Raw genomic sequence first — 19,576 nt, forward strand, 5'->3', positions numbered from 1 at the left:
AGTCAGAATTCAGTAGGTGAGCCAAGGGGTGGCAGAGCCAGGATCTTGGACCCAGAGCCCTACTAACACCTACTGTCCCCTCAGCAACCCCCCCACCCCCCGCAGCTTAGCCTGGCCTAGAGCAGGTGGAGGTCACCCATCTGGCAAGGGTGGTGGCTAGGCTGCCCCTGGAGGTCATCACTCACCAGGAGAAGTACGCTAACGGGTGAAAGGCATCGGGGGACACACGGTGGCACCCCGTTGGGCCTCGTAGCTCCTTCCCCTCCTGGTCACTTCCCACGTGAGCTCACAGTAGTCTAGTCTCCCTGCTGAGTCACTCTCTCGGATGGTGGCTACTGAGGACCTACAGTGTGTCCAGCGTTTCTCTAGGCACCAGCAAGGCCAAGCTGCTGGTCTCGTGTCACGTGGCCCACAAGGGAAACCTACAAAAAACAACCAAGGAGCTGTAGAGGGGGCATTTCTGGGACCCACAGCTGTGGACAAAGATGTTAAGAGATCACCAAAGGCAGAGGCCAGACACCTTCCCTGGGGCGTAGTGGCAGGTGACAGCACTGGCCCTGCTGCCAGGAAGCGCCCTGTGCTCCCTTCCCTTTGTATAGACAGCGGAGTGGTCGGGAGGAGGGAGTGAGGATGTGGTGTTGGTGCGTGGGTACCACCCCTGCTCCTGCCTCCGCCCCAGAACCCTGCAAAGCAGAGGGCGCTGCCCACCGGAGACCTCGCTGCCCTGCTGGATGCTCGCTGAGCCACAGGAGCCCGGTGCCAGCCTCAGGCACCCATGCCCTGGAGGTGTGCCTGCCCTGGGGGTTCTGGGGGGAGAAGCAGGAAGAACAGGTACCCCCAACTCAGGTGTGCATGACCCTCAGAGGGCTCATGGAAGGACCCACCTAGAGCAGAGTCATTGGGCCCCCAGGCAGATCCTGAGCAAAAGGAGCTGCTTCCCAGCTGGAAAAGGTTGGGGCCTATTCTCCCTCCTGGGGAGGTGCCGGCCACGGAGGAGTCTCAGCCCCAAAATGACCAGGCACCCATCTCCACGGAGACGTCAGCAGATGGAAGCAGACCAAGAGGCATACGAGGGAAACAAGCAGCCCTCCCCCGAGCCCTCTGCTCCAGGGCAGCCCAGAGAGGAGGAGACATCCCTGCCCACCCCTCCCCCCACAGAGGAGCTCTGAGCCAGGATGGGGTTTTGAACTGGCCCAGTCTGAGTTCTAATAAGCGAGAGCCCCTGAATTGTGTGGGATCTCCCTGCCATGAAGACCCAGCGGGAAGAGGGGCTCAAGGGAGTGTGACAGGATAGAGCAATTAGGAAAAGTAAGGTGGTCCAGATTCTCCAATAAACATATCAAGTAAATAAGCAATCAAGATCATTTCAGACCATGCTAAGTGCTATGCAGACAATAAAATGGAGCTGTGATCAGTGCTGGGGTAACCGGGTTAGGTGGGCAGGATGGACTCTGAGGAAAAGTGACATTTGAGCTAGGGCCCCACAGCCATGTGACCCCCTGAGGGATGAGCCATTGGGCAGCAAGGACAGCAAATGCAAAGGCCCTGAGGTTTGAACAAGCTCAGAATGTCCAAGAACTGACGGCCAGCGAGATGTAGTCTGCTGTGGGTTGGGAAGAGCAGAAGTAAAGCACAGAGGCCATAGTGGAAGGCATTTGGGGTTTATTGCAAAGGCAATAGGAAGCCAGTGGAAAACAGCGTAGCTTTTATGGACTCAGCGCCCCACACTATTTGGGGAATCTAGTAAGTGATTACTAATGGCTTCACTTGCCTAGAGACCCCATTCTCAGGGAGCAAACATTTATGAAATGCACAGTAGGTCTGCAGACAGCTTCAGTCAGCATTTGCTGAACACCTACTATGTGCTGGTCCCTATCCTAGGAATGGGGATTTGTCCCCAAGGAAAACAAAATACATGCATTTTGGTACTAAAATGGCGTACTTTAAAAAAGAATATTAGAGACATGTCCTGTCCCAAACTGGGGTGGCAATAAGCACAGATTCAATGGAGCTTAGGATGGAAAGAGTATTCTTCTAACCCAAATCTGGACAGGTTTTGCCCATCCTGGAGATGTAGAGAGAAGCCTTCAGTTTTGCCCCTGCCTGCCCCATTCCTGTGTCCATGTCTGTACAGGGCCAGCTACCTGCTGGAGGTAACTGATGTTGTCCCCCCCGAGGAGCTCAGGTCTGGTGGGCAGGGAGGGTTTCCAGGGACCTTGCAGGGAAACACCTGATGCTAGCTGGGGAAGGGCATTCCAAAGGGAACAGCATGTGCAAAGGCCCTGAGGTATGAAGCTTGGACCCCTCTTGGAAACTGCATGCAGAGCAAAGGCAAGGAGTGAGGGGTGCCCAGCCGGTGAGAGCTGGGGGGAAAGACAAACAAGAGCATGGAGTTTAGAGACCAGGTAAGAGATGTTACAGCACTCTGGCTGAGAGCTGATGGGGCGAGTTGGAGACCAGGCTTTGTCCATTTCCAACATTAGCAAAAACTTGAGAAACCTTGTATTTTCAGCCCAACTTAGAGTTGTCTATCCCCCCTCCTTTCTTCAGAGCACCAATTGATTTTTTTTCTAATGGGTTATCCTTTATTTACTTTAGAGACAGAGAAAACAGAGAGAGAGTGACTTCTCTGGGTTGCAAATTGTTAGTGATGGAGCCTGGATTAAGAACTCCAGCTCGCCAGCCCTCTGTGGATTTTATGATATTTATGTATACAGTGCCCGCTCACCCTTCCGCTCTGCCAGTAAACTGAGCTGATAAATATGAGGGGGATAACAGCTGAGCGCTTGTTTCCATCCTAAAAAGGCAAGAAGCCTGGGAAGGCTCATTAGGAGAAAATATCAAAGGTGCAGCATTCAAGTGTCACCTGTGACGGGAGCGGGGAACATGCGTTCTCGGCAAAAACCATTATGTAACTGGTTCTTGGGGCGGGGGGGGACTCAGGAGCAGAACATGGGGGCAGGAGACCAGGGGGACCAGACAGTGTCGGTTCCTGGAGGGCAGAGTCCACGCCTGATACTCTGCAGGTTCTCTGGAACTAGAGCCAGGGCTGTGTGTCTGCAGGCGAAGCGCTCACCCTCTCTGATGGCCAGCTTCCCCACTCATCAAACGGACATAACAGCGTCAACCTTACCAATTCCTGCATGTGAATTAAGATACGTCCAACCCTTTTTGGAAAAAAAAAAAAAAAAAACAACCTCCTTTTGCCAGACATGGCATAGAGTAACGCTCGGTGCGTCCGTAGTAGGTGATCTCTAGGCCTTCTTTGGTTAACGGTGGCTTTTTTATAAGCATAAAGGTAACGTATGCTTATTGCAAAAACAAAAGTCAGAAACAACCGTAAAGTATAAAAAGAAAATGGAAATGATTCAGATCCGACCACCCAGAACAGCCACCACTAACATTCTGGTGTGTGCCCTTCCATCCTTTTTTCTTTTGCATATAAAATTCCATGTGTATTTTTTAAAACCAAAAAAATATCATAATGCCATATATGCTTTTTGGGATTTTTCTCTTCTCACTTAGCAATATCTTCTGGACATTATTTTAGGTCAAAAATATACTTCTATACGATCATTTTCTTTTTATTTTTTAAGATTTTATTTATTTATTCATGAGAGACACACACAGAGAAAGAGAGAGAGAGAGAGGGAGAGAGAGACAGGCAGAGGGAGAAGCAGGCTCCATGCAAGGAGCCCGACGTGGGACTTGATCCCGGGTCTCCAGGATCACGTCCCGGGCTGAAGGCGGCGCTAAACCGCTGCCCTTACTTCTTTTTAAATCACGAACTTTTTAAAACATGCGCAAAATCAGGAGAGCGTGATGGATACTCAAATAACCCAGCAGCCAGATTCAGAACTTGCAAGATTTTGGAGTGCCCAGGTGGCTCAGCTGGTTAAGTGATTTCTGTTCAGGTCGTGATCTCAGGGTCATGAGATCAAGCCCCACGTCGGGCTCCATGCTCAGCGGAGAGCCTGCTTGAGATTCTCTCTCTCTCTCTCCCTCTACCCTTCCCCCCACTTGCTCACTCTTTCTCTCTCTCTCTCTCTCTTAAAATAAATACATAAATCTTAAAAAAAAAAAAAGTGCTCGCAAGATTTTGCCAGCATTGCTTCTTCCTTTTCTCCTTCTCATTACTGTTGTAACAGTTTAAGACAAATATCAGCCCTCCTGTCATGTGTCTCTAAACCAATCGTGAAGCTACTTTCACACCTGATAAAATTAACAGCCATTCCTCAGGAGCAGCTAACACCCAGTCAAGATTAAAATTTCCCCAATTAGCTCCAAAGGGCTCCTTTCTAGTTGGTGTATCACATGGTCATTTTTAATGACCCCCTGTTATGGGTTCCAGGTTTCCAGGTTGTCACTCATGAAAAGCACTGAGAGCAACATATTTGTGAAGCCCTGTCCAATTATTATATTCTAGGACAAATTCCTAGAAGGGGACTTTCCAGGTCAAAGCCTATGCACTTTTTGGAGGCTTTTAATAGCATTTGACAAATTGCCCTCTAGAGCAATGGTACCAATTTGCACTCCCACCAGCAGGGACTGGCGTCCTGGACAGCCTTGGGTTGTTAATGAAAGGAAATTAAAAGGAGAGAAAGCAGGTGGGGAGAAAAATAGAAGAGGAGCTGGAGGGAGAGGGTGCAGAGAGAGGGGAGATGCAGAGGTCTGGGGTGCCAGCAGGGTACCCCACACCCACATCTCCCTCCCCCACCGCCAATCCCAGGGCTAGCCTGCCCAAGCCTGAGAGGAGCTCAGAGAGCCAAGGATCCCGGCCCACCGGCAACTGCACCAGATTAAGTCCTAAAGCAACAATTCAATCGAGACCGAGAACAAAGCTGAAGCAAAGACTCTTCGATCCATTCTAATTAGGAGCTGCCTTTCCAGAGAAATCAGGAGCAGGCTGCCACGGCTGAAGGGGGAAAAAAACTGCAGCCCAGCTGTGCTCAAAGCTTATCTGTTTTTCTAAAATCCCAAGAGCTTTGGGCACTGAGCTCACAGTCCAGGGGGCCCTGTTCTGAAAGTTACAGGTTGGACTTGGGCAAGACTTTTCCCCACCAAAGGCCAAGGGGACGTTCTGTTCTTGCACCTGCTCGGGGAGCTTGGACGTGAGAGGCAGTGGGGAGGCCCACACGGGACACATAGTAGGTAACTACCTTGCTGCTGCTGCTGCTGCCACCGCCTTTTGGTTATGGCTTAAAAACTAAAATTTATTGCTGGTTTGAGAAGAGTAAATAAAATGGAGATACATTTGAGGCCTGGCCCTACACACAAAAATGGAGGTCGGGCTGGCTGTGGCTCTTGCAGGCTGGGTAAAGTTGGGGCATCACTCTGTAAGGGGACGTCATGATGGTTTGCTTGCCTTTGACTCACCCCCTCAGTGTCCCTCTGTGGAGTATAAGCCGTCAGAGGAGAACTAGTCCAAGGATCAAAGTTATCAATCCTCAAATGACAGAGCCATCCCAACTGAAAGTACTGACTACTTGAGTAGGGTGAGTTCATGGGTTTAGAACGAATCCAGAACTTTCTGAAGTGCTGTATCATTCATAAGATGGTACATAAATTAGGAGCACCCAGGATCCAGGTCATGGTGGATTCTTGCTGGTATAAAAGGAAGTTTTCAAGCAAAGATCAAGAAACCGTTTCGTGAACAACAGACTCATACACTATCTCAATTTTATTTTGTACGGCAACTCTTCGAAGTGGACATTTTGCACCCAATTGCACACAAAAGGAAACTGACTCCACCAGGTGATGGGACTCACCTGGCAAGCAGGAGTCAGAACTCAAACCCGGGTCCCTCCGACTCAGGCCTCTTTCCGTGACTTCAGGCTGTCTTCTTGGCATCTGGGAACCTATTCTGTCCCCAACCCTTTGTGTCTTCATGGATTCAATGGTGGCTCCCTTTCCCGGGGGCTGTGGGGGCTCCGGGGCCAAGTGGAGGCCCCAGCAGGAGGACTTGGCCCCTGAGAGTCCCGCTTTATGCCAGGATCTCCCCCAAGCTTCCCTCAAGCTCTTTTCTCTCATTCGACCTTTAAAACAACCCAGGAGACCAAGCCAACATCCCTCCTTAACGGCTGAAGACACACTGGGGTGTGACCTTGGTTCCCAAATACGGCTTTCCAGGAATGGCCACAGCTACCTTTGGGGACCTGTGAATCTCAGAAAACATCTCAAGGAAGGTTGGTGCTGCCCCCCACCTTTCATCTGAAGGAGCCCTTGGGCGGAGGCCTGAGCCCCAACGAGTGACCCCTGGGAAGTAGCCCGCCACGGCCCAGAGAAGACTAGAGAGACCTGACTAGGGCCCAGGAGACCTGGGTTCAAGTCCACCCCATCCCTCAGCAGGAGGCCCAAGTCTCAGGGGCTTCTGTAACGACAAGCTTGGACTAACCATCCCGAAATGTCCTGTGGTTCTAGCTCCTTTGTTTCTCCACACACAGCAAGCAGGCAAGGTGGCTTATTGACCAGCCACAGGCACAGGGACAGTGTGTCTCAATTCACCTGGGCCTTTTGAGCACCAACTACGTGCTGCACCTACTATGTGCAGGGTCTTCCAGGAAGAACAGGATTGGTGAGGCCCCTCTCTTTGCTCACGGAGCATACAATCTCGGGAGGGAGAGACAATAAGCAAGTTCACAAACACACACAAAACCAGTTGTAAAAGCTCCTTGAAGGGGAAGACCAGAGCCCTCTGAACAAGGTTTCAAAGACCTACCTTAGGGGATCCCTGGGTGGCGCAGCGGTTTAGCGCCTGCCTTTGGCCCAGGGCGCGATCCTGGAGACCCGGGATCGAATCCCACGTCGGGCTCCTGGTGCATGGGGCCTGCTTCTCCCTCTGCATATGTCTCTGCCTCTCTCTCTCTCTCTCTCTCTCTCTCTCTCTCTCTCTGTGTGTGTGACTATCATAAATAAATAAATTAAATAAATCTTTAAAAAAAAAAAAAAAAAAAAAAAAAACAAAGACCTACCTTAATTTGGGGAGGGGGTCGTCCAGCAAAAGCCCCTACGTTGAGATGTGAACAAGTAAGAGCTGGGCAGCAAAACAGGAAATTTTTCTATCAGCCAGCAGTAACAGCATGTTCAAAGGTCCTGAGGCAGAGAGGAGCAGCAGCCCCAATTCTGTAGTGGATTTCAGTAGAGCCTTCTCCTCTGCCTTCACTCTCCTGGGGTTTCCACATGCACTTCTTGGCCAGGTACTGGCACTCCTCCCGCCCCGAGAGGGTAGCAGACACCACACACTGGGGACGAGATGCTCAGATACGAGCCTTAAGCTAAGAGGGGGCTCCAGCTCTCCCTCTCATAGCTTGGGTGGCCCCGAGATCCCCACACAGGACTAACCGACCACTAGACCCATCAGTGGGCTGCAAAATCAGAGTGTAGGCCTGAGGGAGGCTTCCACTGACCCTTGGAAGTTAGAGACAAAGGGAGGGAGAGCCACATGGAGCAAGAGAGGCCCTAAGACCCCAGATGGTAGCTGGGCCGGGTGGGGACGTAACATCCTGTTGCCCAGACCTCTCACGGCCTGGATGGGAAGATACAGACACAAGATGTCCCAGGGCACAGCCCCTGTAGCTCACACACCATGTGACAGGGCACAGTGCACCATTTTAGGGCCGAGGAAGCTGAGGCCCAGGGAGGTGGAAGGACTTGCCCCAGCCACAGGGCCCACAAGAGGCAAAGGCAGAGGACCCCCGAGGCGGCACTTCTCTGTGCTATGCACCTGGCCGCCCGCAACTCTTCTAAACCTTCCAGCCTTTCCCTGTGAGCATGGTTTTCCCCATGTTTAGGGAGGAGGACGCAGAGACTTAACTAAAGCCAATTACCCAAGCTCAGTCCTGGGGTAGGATCCACATGGAATCCGTGCTCTTTGGGGCACTAAGCAGCTGCCCAGGGGGCAAGCACATGCCCAGGAAGGACACCAGAGCCAGGAACATTCGAGGACAGGCCTGCAGGGAAGCAGCTGTCCTGGAGGATGTGCAAGGGAAGACCACATAATTAACATCGGATCTTGGGGGCTGGAACCCACAGGAGGGGGCACTGGAGAAAGCCCCCCCCCAGGAAGGGTGGAGGCAGGTGTGAAGTAGTGAGGAGGGGCAGGCGCTAGTCTGAGGTAACGCTTAGCTGAGGACCAGCCTCTCAACAAATGCGAGCTCCCTTGGCCTCATCCTTTGGGAACGCCGGTGGAGGTCCTACAAGTGAGGGGCTCACTGTGCAGTGGGGGGCTCCCTGAGGCATCTGCAGAGTGGCCTGCACCCCCTGCAGCTCTCCTGCCACCCTCCCACGCTCCCGGCCTGCAACAGCTGCCCCAGATCCACGTCCCATGGACCCGGCACTAGCGGACGCCCGGGCCACGCCGCGTCACACCTCACCAGGCTGCGCAGTGCCACCAGCCAGCCGGGCTCAGGCGTCTCTCCAGGACGGCGGCAAGGGCAGAGGAGCCCAGCAGAGACAGACGAGGAGAGGGTGGACCGGCGGACCCTCCTGACCCCGTTCAGCCGGCCCTCACTTCCAAGACCATCTGCTCAGGCGGTGGCGGGGCCGCATGGGGCTCTGGGGCAGAAACGGCCGGCACCCGGCCTGCCACGTGCTGGCCTCCGGTCAGGAGGCTGGGTCAGGAGGCCCGGCTGGCCTTCCCACTGCAGCTGCCAGCCCCAGCTGAGCTGCAGGGGCTGCCGGGCCCCAGGCATAGAGCCTCCCTGATGGAGGCCCCGGGGTGCAGGTGGGCAGGCAGGGGTGCAAGGGGTTTCCATGACCTAAAAGGGCAGGAAAGGGGCTTGAGGAGGGGAGCAGCTGGGACACCAGGTGTGTGCAGCCCCTTGAGAGATGAACCCCGGGCTGCGTACTGGGAGCCAAGCCCCTTTGACGCCCAGATCCGCCCTGGCTCTCACGGTGCCTTGCAGAGCTCCAGAGACCAATGGGTGAGCTCCGTGTCCCTGCCCTGGGGGGTCCCCAGGGCGCCCCTCCCCCGGGGCCTGCCAAGCGCCCCCTGCATGTGCTGTAGCTCTTCTAATCCAGGTTTGCCTGGGTCAGCACCCCGACACTGTCCTGGCAGCCATCAGAACCCATCACCCATCTGCATAAAGCCCTCCAGCAGCCTCCTGTGACTCTAAGTTAATGACCCAAATCCTTGTCCTGGCCTGCACACACGCACCTCACCGGCCTCCCGTTCCATGACATGCACACGCACGCATGCACACACACATGCATGCACTTGCACACACATGAATTCTTTATACACATGCACGATGCACACACACACACACACACACACACACGGTGCTTTAGTGTCAGTTTTGTGTTTCCTTAACTCCCTTGTACCTCAATTCCTCGTCTATGAAATGGGACACTTTATAGAGTCTTCGTTTGGTTTACTCCCAAAACAGAGCCTGTTTTGTGTTCAGGAGCAATAGTTCATGAGCAAATGGTTATTTTGGGGGTGATACAGGGGTGCAGTGCAGGAAAGAGGGAGAGAAAGCCAGGGAAGGGTGCCCTGGGGGGGCTACTCCTGTGGGCAACAGGGCCTCCAGGTTGGGGGGTGGGGGTAGGGGGTTTGGAGAGGCCATGGCAGGCCTGGCACCGAATTCCCCACCCAGGGGCGAGGAAGCCGGGATGTTTACCCCCACCCCCCACCCCAATTCTCATGTGTCACTGCCAAGGGCACTCCTGGGAAACAGTGTGGGCTCCCCGGCACTTCCAGCCCGCCCCTTGCAGGTGGCACAGCCACCCGGGAGGCTGGGGATAAGCATGAGAATCATCCTCAGGGGACCTCTGGGGGGGACTGCAGGACTAGGCGCTGGACGTTAGCAGCTTGTGCTCTAGTGAGTACCTCTCTCATAGCATTGTGCAGATTAACGGACATAATACACATAAAGAACTTAATCCAGGGTCTGTCACATAGTAAGCAGTCGGTGCATCCGAATTGTAATGACATTAATGATGTTGTTGTTGTTATGAGTGAGGTTATGCTCCCTCTGACCTCCGGGCCTTCACTTCCCCCTCCCTGGCATACTCTGCTGCCCAGCCTCCCCGCTCCTGCCTAACGTCCGCGTGTGCTTCAGACTGCAGCCCAAACATCACCTCCTCAGGGAGCCCCCCCTGAATCATCGCGGATTAGATCGCCTCTCCTTGGATGCACTCAGCGCACCTACCCGGGCCCTTCCTTGCAGAGCCTGCAACCACTGTGGTCACTTTCCATTTATTTGCACGGCTGTGGGATTCTCTGCTCCTTGCAGGTCTCTTCCGCTGGACTGTGAGCTCCCTGAGGACCGGCTGGGTCTGTTTTGTTCACAAAGACGTGCCGAGGGCCTGGCACAGTGTAACCCCACAGGAGATGCCTGGAAAGAAGCTGGTGGAACAGAGATGGGAGTCTGACGATGGGCAGGGCGGGGGGGAGGTGGCGGGCGGGGGGGGCAGGCACAGAGCGATTCCAACACAGTGAGGTCAGTGCCAGATCAGAGGTATTCACAAAGTGCTCCGGGAGCACGCACGACAGACCAATTCATCCCTTTCTTCAATAACTATTTCCAGAAGATGTACCCGGTGCTGAGCCCGGGGCCGACAGTGACAAACAAGACAGACACAGTCTCAGCCTTCACAGACACGGGCTTCCCGTCCCGTGGGGCACGCGTGCGGGGAGCAGGAGGAGAGGAGGCGCAAAGCCAGGGAGGAAAGGTGTGGAGGGACAAGGCTGTGTGCTCACGACACCCCGCTTCACCTCCCTCCCGAGCACCGAGCACCGGGGGCGATACATTGACCAGCTCCCTGCAGCACGGCGGGGTGGGGTGGGGGGTGTTGCATGACCAGCTGTCACCGGGGGGAATGTGAGAGCAAGCAACGCACAGCATTTCGTGGCCCGGCCCCATGGAAACCTCTCCACTCTCTCTTCATAGGCCTCCAGACCCTAGAGCAAGGATCAGCAAACATTTCTGGAGAGGCCAGAGGGCAAACATTCTAGGCTTTACGGCCATGGTTCTCTGTCGTGGCTTCTCGGGCAGCACTAAAGCAGCCTTAGAGGTTATGCAACTAAATGGGTGTGGGTATGTCCCAGTGAAACTTTGTTTACAGAAAACCAGGTCACAGTTTCCCAATCTGTGTCCCAGAGGGTGGTGGAGCCACTGCGGGAGGAACCTGAGCCCCCATTAACTCTGGAGCAGAGCCCGCCCATCTCATCCCAGCCGATTTTCACTCAACTGTGCTCCAAGTGAGAAATAAACTCTTGCCTGCCAAGCTGCCGTGGTGCTGGATGTTTTTATAACAGTTAGCATATCTTAACTAGGACGGAAGGCTTCCTGGAGGCGGCGGCACCTAGAGGGTATGTAAGGCACCATCCAGGGGGACGGGACGAGGAGGGGCATTCTTGGGGAAGGCGGGACCTCTGTGAGCGGCCAGCTGACAGGTGGAACGGAGTGTGGAAGATATAGAAGGGGACAGAAAGGGTGCCGTTGGGGGATGAGGAGGTAGGAGCCGATCTATGACGGCTACGGCACAGGAGAGAGCGATCAAAAGGTCCAGCACTCTTGATGCCTCTCTGTGCCCCCCACCACGTGCATTTCCGTGGTCTTGTCCATGCAGCGGACCTGCCTGGAAGCCCTCCCTTCCCCCTCCTGCTTCAGCTCCCCACCTTCCTTCAAGGCTTCCTCAAATCCCCACTTGCTCCACTGTAACCAGAGGCAATGGTGTCTCTCAGCAAGAGCGCAGGCTTGGAGACCAGGGTCCTGGGTACAAATCCTGTCTCTGTCAGTAAAAGAAGCCAAAGAACAGACTATTAAACTGTAACAGAGCCAGGCCTTGCTGGGCTTGAAGACTCTTCTCGAAATCTATCCACAGGAGGAAATGTGGTCCAGGCTAAGCCTGGTCACTCTCAGGGAAACAGCTTAAAGGTGAATCCAAGGTGTGACTGGAAAGCCTTCTGTCAAGACCTCAAAGTGCCTCAGAGATGTTCTCAAGCCACCGAGGCCTTCTGAGGGCAGCAGGCCTCCCTGGACCGCCACCTGGGGCATCAGGGGTACAGCAGGCAGGTGGAGCCCTAGAACACTCCTTGGGAGCCAGCTCTGCAGGCTGCACCTGCCAGCTCTGGGGCTACAGCCCATGCAGCCCCCGAGGCTGGTCGACTGGGTCCCCCAGGCCCCAGCTGCTCCCACCGGCCTGAACTTGCTTCCTGTCTTGCCAGCCGGGCCTGTCCTGGGACCTGCAGCCTTTAGGCCGCTCTCCTCTTGGACTGTCTCATGCCCTCAGTCTCTATTTCCCACAGAAGCTGGGTCCCCTGCCCTGAGTGCTCAGCTTTGGCCACTTGCCTGTCTTCTGCCCTCTTCACCCAATCATCCCCTTCCACAGGTTTTCTTCCAGGACCCTTCTCTCCTCTGCTTCCACCCACTCAGCACCCTTTCTGAGGCTCCATTGGTTCTGTTCACCCCAGGGGTCCCCGTAGCTTCTTCTCACCCACTTTGGTGACTTCCCTTCCTCTTGCCCTTCCTCCCTGTCTTCGTGCCCTGTCTGCCCCATTCCTGCGCCCCAGGAAGCTGGTGAGTACCTGCCCTGCCTCTCCTCTGGGTGGGGGGGCCTGCGTCTGCTCCCTCCTCCTCTATTGCGAACCAGATTGTGAATGCCTCCCCCTCGGAGCAGGACACAGTGTAAAGCCAAGGTTCCCAGCGGGCCAGGTTGTGATCATTTTATTTTTACCATGTCCTTGGGTGGATGGAGGTGTTTGTGCAGGGGTGGGGGTGTGCGCTGGCTGGGAGGGGACTAAGGCGGCGGCGAATAGCACTTGAGAGGAATGTAGGTCGGTTGCAGAGCAGGGCCCTGTGGTCCCCAGGAGAGGAGAGCTGGTCACCTGGGGCTGGCTCTGCAGAGGGAAGCTGTGAGGAGGAGACTTGGGACAGGGCAGGAGAGGCAGATGTGCTGGTGGCTCTTCTCAGACCAGAGGGCTAGGGTAGGAGAGGCTCCTCCTTGCTTCTCCTCGGGGGGGCCTGTGAGCGCAGAGGGCCTTCTCTGGGCACGGTTGGTTCCTGCGCAGAGGATCCCGGAACTGCTCCCAACCGCTGGCAGGTGGACGGTGCAGCCCGATGTCACATGAAGTGCAACAAACCCCATCTCGTGCCCTGCTCTGTCGCTGTTCTTGGGCTACCTGCTAACCTTCTCTGGTCCTCAGCATCTTCACCTACAAAATGGGAGAAATACCACCCACAGGGAGAGTGGGGACATTTGTAAAATGGGGACGGAATAGAAGTTTTATCTTAAATTTTTTTTTAATTTTTAAAAGATTTATTTATTTATTTATTTATTTGAGAGCGAAAGCACATGAGCATGCAAAGAGAAGGAAGGGCAGAGAGACAGCAAGAGAGAGAATCTTTTTTTTTTTAAAGATTTTATTTATTTATTCATGAGAGACACAGAGAGAGGCAGAGACAAGGCAGAGGGAGAAGCAGGCTCCCTACAGGGAGCCTGATTGAGGGACTTGATCCCAGGACCCGGGGATCAGGACCCTAGCCAAAGGCAGATGCTCAACCGCTGAGCCACCCAGGTGCCCCAAGAGAGAGAATCTTAAGCAGACTCCCTGCGAAGCACGGGGCCTGACAAGGGGCTCGATTTCAGGACTCCTGAGCTGAAATCAGGAGTCCCACGCTTAACTGACTGAGCCACCCAGGCACCCCTGGAACAGCATTTTTAAAATATCTTCACTGTGCTGGACACTTTCATACCAGATCACATCAAACCTTCCAACCCAGTTACTCCCATTGTACAAACAAAGAAATCAAAGCTTAGATATCATATCTCAGGTATTTTATGAGATAGAAGAAGCAGAAAGGAACATCCCTGAGAGTAGGAAGTGTCTACAGCAATCTGAAGGAGGAGTGGTGTTGCCTGGGTACAGAGGGGGAGAAGAGCATGTGCCAGGGAGTGGGATGAGCATGTGCAAAGGTCCTGGGGTAGGAGAGAGCCTAGTGCAGTGAAGGAACTAAAAGGTGGCCAAGGGGCTGAAGAGTGAGAGAGCACTAAAGGCAGGGGCAAGAGGTAGACCCCAGGCAAGAGAGGCAGAGGCAGATCATGTAGGGTACCTGCAACACATAGGAACCCATTTAAAGATTTTAAGCAAGGATGTGACATGAACTGAAATGAATCCCTCTAGCTGCTATGCAGAGAAGAGGCTGCAGAGGAAGGAGCTGGAGTAAACAGAAGCCCCTAAGAAACATCTAAGCATAATCGTGCCCATTTGACAGATGAGAAAACTGAGGCTTTAAGAGGTAGAAGTGTTTTTTTTCAACGTGGCTCATCTGGTCAGTGCTGGGCTCTAGGTTGCAAGCCCAGGTGTTCCCATCCCCAGCCCAGGGCTCTTGTTTTCTGGCTTATGGGCCTAATAGGGTCAAAGATGTGGGTCGGGTGAGAGCTCAAACATCAGCCACTTCACCCTGGCAACACTTGATCTATGGGCAGCCTCCTCATCACTTGTGATTTTACTGAAATTTCCAAATGCCCAGCATCCCAAGGCCTATGAATGGGGGTGCTGAGCTGCCCCTCCTTCTAGGGCTGTGGTGAAAATTCAATGAGTGCGGATGTAGACACTTAGAAGAATGCCTGGCACCCAGTAGGTGCTCAATCAATGTCAGCTCCCTTTTCCTTAAAGAGGACAGAGAGTCCAGCCTGTCTGGCTTCAAGAGCCAGTGACATATGCCCCCTGTCATACCATTGACCGAGGGTGATGGATTTGACAATCAGCCAGGCCGCACATCCAGGACAGGCTCCGAGCATGGTCCGGGAGGCTGAGTCCATCCTCGGGGTGAGTTCCCACACTGCCACGAATTTATAGAGGGGCAGCCGGGCACACAGTGGCCCTCTGGCCAGGATGTCCCTGCACCGTCCCCAACAGCAAGCCTCTGAGGGCTGGTTCCTGAATCCTTCTTCTGACCTCAGGCCTCACTCCCGGGTTCAGCAAACTGGCAGGTCCCTCCTGGGCCCAAGAATCAGCACATGATGAGTCCCTGCTCTCACAGGGCCTCAGAACTGCCTAAAGGTGAGCGGCACTTTCCTCTCCGGCCAAAGAGAAAGGACGCTCAGAGAGATAGGTGACTGTCCCCGGCAGCGGGGCCGCCGCGTGGATGGGCTGAGTAGGGGACTCTGGGCCACCCGCCTCGCTCTGTGCTCCACGCCACACTCTCATCCACGACACACCCTCTTCCACTTGCCCTCGTCCGGAGGCACATTCCTCCCACAGCACAGAGCTGGGGCAGGGGCAGGGGAGCAGGGGGCCTCCTCCCTCCCTTTGCTGCCGAAGGGACTTCATGTAAGTGAGACAGAAGCCCTGTGCTCAGCCACCGAGGTGCGGGTGTAGAACGACCCTAACTAATCCCTAACTCGGCGTAGTCGTTGGAACAGAGAGCTGCTCACGCAAAGTGTGTAGGGTGAGCGGAGGGGGGCCTGGGGCGCGGGTGTTTATAGGATGGGCAGAGGAAGGCCGTCCACCAGGGGGCCAAGCACGAAACTTCCAGAGTATGGCAGCACGTAAGCCAAGGGGAGCAAGGGGTTGGAGAAGTGGGGGCCTGTCAAGAGGTCTGGTGGCCTAGGTCTGCAAGTGTCCACAGCGCTCAGTGACAGGGGGGCTGCTGCCCTCCCTGGGAGCTGCTCCCCTGACAGCCGAGCGGATGGGATGAGGGGGACAGGTGTCGCAGGCCCAGCTGCAGGGGTGCGGAGAACCGCAGAGTGCTGGGGTGCTTTGGTTAAGAGGAGAGAGGCTGGGGAGTGTTTATAGGCCAGGGAGGGAGAGTCAGTTGAGGAAGAGAGGGAAGCGTGTGAGGCACAGGGCTTTGTTTTTGTCGTATCTGTGTCTTTCATCTCAGGCTGGCTCAAATCCTAGTTGAAAATAGAGTATAAATAAATGATCAAATAATAAGACATTGTTCATTCCCTGCCAGCCAGTGACCTTGAAAGGGTCTTCGAACAGTCTTTGTTCTCTCCCGGCTCATGTCAGATTTGCTCCAACAAACAAACACTGGCGAGGCAGTTGCTGTGTGCCAGGTTCTGGGCCAGCTCGGGACGCAGAGCCCAGCCTTCAGGGAGCTCATGGTCTGATGGTGCAGCAGGCTTGACGATGAGTCCCCGTGAGGCAGGGAACCCAAACACGGAGAAACCCACACGAGATACAGAAGTCACTCAGGAAGGAAGGAGTCTCTCAGGACTTTGGAGGGTGGGAGTATCACGGAGGACCTCAGGGAAGAGGCAATACCTAACCAGGGCTGTGGATGACACCTGGAAGTCCAACCGGGTGGAAGAGGCACAGCACATGCAAAGGCCCTGAGGTATGATAGCACAGGGCCCTGCGAGGACTTTAACAAGGATAGAGCCTAAAGGTGAGAACAAGATTGGAGTGAGCCTTAGAAGTGAGGGCAGGCACTGGGTCTGCAACTGACTTGGCAGGATCACTTGGTTTCCTGGGGATTTTAACAATACCTAGTGCAGTGGATGAACCGATGCTCTCCTGATCCCCAATTTCAGGGAGAAGGTCGAGGAGCAGAGGGAAGCTATAAGGAACCCATTCACAGAGTGTCCACTATGTGCAGGCGGGGTCCCCGAAGCCTGTGGCATGGGGGTGAGCAGCACAGGCAAAGAGCTTCAGCCCTGGGAGCCAACACGCCAGTAGCAGGAGTCAGACAATAGACAGCAGGCAATGCATTTATGGAACCAACAAAAAAAGTAGGACAGGGTGAGGGGCTCAGGAGTTTTGGGTGTGGGTGTGGGTGATGCAATCTTAGGTGGTCAGGGAGGAAGGATCCTGTAGAGCAGAGACTCAAAGGAGGGGAGGGAGTGAGCAATGTGTGCATCCAGGGTAAGAGGGAGTGGCCAAGGCAAGGGTCCTGAGGCAGGAGTGTGCCTGGTGTGCAGGGCGATGGCAAGGGAACCAGTGTTGGTGGCTGAGCCGAGGCTCAGGCAGAGAGGTGACCCGGCCTGACTTACATCTTAAAAGGATCATTTCAGTTGTTGCAGTGGGAACGGATGGAGGTAGAGCTGGGATCACAGCAGGAAGACCAATTAGGAAGCCAATGGGATGATCCAAGCACCAGAGGATGGCGGTTCAAACCAGGACGAAAGCAGAGAGAAGTGATCAATTGTGACTGTAGGATTTCCTAATGGGTTAGATGTGGGGTGAAGGAGGGAGTTGAGCCAAGGCCGGTCAGCTCGGTCTGCGTGAGGATCCCTGACAGCTCCGAGGCCCAGGAGGGCAGATGTGGCCGCGCACCCCACCTGGCCCCTGATGTGAACTGAAGCCCAAGAGGAGAATGAGAATATTAACGGCAACAGTCACTTGTTGGGTGCCAGGCCCTGTCCTGAGGGCTTCTTGGATCGTAGAGGGGTTCCCATCAGGCAAAGAGTGGGAGCCCCGACACCGAATTTAGGGTACCAGACGGGACTTTTTTTTTTTTAAGATTTTATTTATTTATTCATGAGAGACAGAGAGAGAGAGAGAGAGGGAGAGACACAGGCAGAGGGAGAAGCAGGCTCCACGCAGGGAGCACGACGGGGGACTCCATCGATCCTGGGTCTCCAGGATCACGCCCTGGGCTGAAGGCGGGGCTAAACCACTGAGCCACCCGGGCTGCCCTAGATGGGACTTTTTTAATGACAGAAACCAGCTGTGTCCAGCGGGCAGAGTGGGGGGTAGAGGGAAGACTTGGCTAGCTTGCCGAAGCCATGGGGGAGCCAGAAAACTGGGGGCTCCGTGTGGGCCAGACAGCAGCAGCTCCACAGCCTGGGAAGCCCGACATGGGAGTGCGCTCTCCATCTCTGTGGCTTTCCGCGGGAAGGGGGATGTTTGTCCCTGTGCGTCTGTCTCTGTCCCAGACCAAAGGTGCAGTAAGTCAAGTTTAGGTCAGGTGTCTAAGAAAGGGCAGGCTGCCTGAATCGATGGTGCCCCCAAGACTGTACCCAACGGGGAAGAGATCATTGTCCCAAAGACCAGAGAAGGAGGGATCAATCACTGGGTGGCCGCCAACAACCCACACCCAGGGCCTTGGGCTCAGAAGACAGGCAGACCTGGATTCACGTTCCCGTTCAGGTCCTGCCACATGCTGTATGAGCCTCGGTTTCCTCACCCATAAAACAGGGATGACAAAACGCGCTCTGAGGGTCATGAGAAGCATCACCAGACACACTTATGAAGTCCCCGGCAGCGCCCAGCGTGGCCTAGGACCTCATGTAACAGGAGGCTGTGCCCTCCCTCTGAAGGGGACTCCAGAGGTTCACTGCAGAGAACAAAGCGACCGAATTCTCCAGGACCAGCTCAAAGGAGGTCTGACTCCTTGCATCCTAGGACCTCCCCCAGCCCCGGGGTGGGACACACCAACCTGGGGGACGGCGTTTACCCCCTGAGACAGCGTTTACCCCCTGAGACATGCTAGAGGTGAGTGTGGGGAGGGGTGCAGGATGTGCATCCGGCCGCCCCCCTGTGAGACCTGGGATGCCCTGTACAACCTCCCCTGCCCGCCCCCCTGAGTCAGGGAGATTTCCGGGGTGTGTGAAGGGGACAGGGAGATAGCGGGACAGAGAGGAGGAAGCCCACTGCTCGGTGTGGCAAGGACCCGTGGGTTTCCCATGGCACCAGCAGACATGAAAGTAGAAACTCAGGGCTTAAGTCAACATCCTGGCCCACTGCCAAGATCAGGGAGGGACCCTGGGAGCTGAAGCTGTGAGCCAACCTGCAAGATCGGGGCCCCTCGGAGTCAGAGCTGTGAGCGCACCCCTACCTGCCCGTGAGCACTAAAGGAAGGAGGTAGAGTTTGAGCCTGAGCCGCATCCAACCAGCACCTCCTCTGGAGAGAGGCTGCCCTCAGGCTCCAGCCTCCCAGGGGTGCCAGCCGCTACCGTATCCAGAGGGTGCCAGCACCCACGGTGTGTGTTGGACAGAAATACAGGCAAAACCATGGGGCAGAGGTGCAGCAAACTCACCACCTCTGACACAGGCCTGTCTGCAGAGAGGGCGGCGGGTCTGAACCACCAGATGGGCCCAATCCACCTGCAGGGGGCAGTCACAGGAGGAGCCAGCTTTCTCCTGGACTCCAGAAGATGCACACACCGAAGCACGTGCACGTGTGTGCACACTTGTATGCTCATGCAACCATGCGTGCACATGTGAACATGTACACGGGCATGCACACACGCTCATGCACACAACATGTACACACACACACAGCCCCAGTGGGGAGCTCCACAATTCGAGTGAGATCGGCAGTTGAAAATGAACCAGTTTGGGACGCCTGGGTGGCTCAGCGGTTGAGCGTCTGACTTCAGCTCAGGTTGTGATCCCAGGGTCCCTGGGATTGAGTCCCACATCGGGCTCCCCATAGGGAGCCTGCTTCTCCCTCTGCCTGTGTCTCTGCCTCTCCTTCTGTCTCTGGGTTTCTCATGAATAAAAAAATAAAATCTTTTTTTTTTTTTTTAATGAAGCAGGTTGAGTGTTAACAATCAAAATGAAATTATTCTTTTTAATGACCAAAAGTGATGGGGAACGCCTGGAATGGGCCTGAAGTGTCCTGAAGGAAGCCAGCCAGAAAGACAAAGTTCAAGAGAGCACAGTGGAAGCAGTTAC

At 54.8% G+C, this 19,576-nt stretch overlaps 1 long non-coding RNA gene across 1 annotated transcript in view; it reads right to left on the reverse strand.

Moving 5' to 3' along the window:
• Positions 1 to 12,655: 12,655 nt before the first annotated feature.
• LOC140642903 (uncharacterized) overlaps positions 12,656 to 19,576 on the reverse strand; it is a 29,785-nt gene continuing 22,864 nt past the window's right edge. The window contains exon 2 of the long non-coding RNA XR_012039278.1: positions 12,656 to 13,159. This is a non-coding gene — a long non-coding RNA (uncharacterized lncRNA). The remainder of the gene's footprint in view (positions 13,160 to 19,576) is intronic.

The sequence above is a fragment of the Canis lupus genome, chromosome 11 (assembly GCF_048164855.1).
Source record: "Canis lupus baileyi chromosome 11, mCanLup2.hap1, whole genome shotgun sequence".
Taxonomy (NCBI): Eukaryota; Metazoa; Chordata; class Mammalia; order Carnivora; family Canidae; genus Canis; species Canis lupus.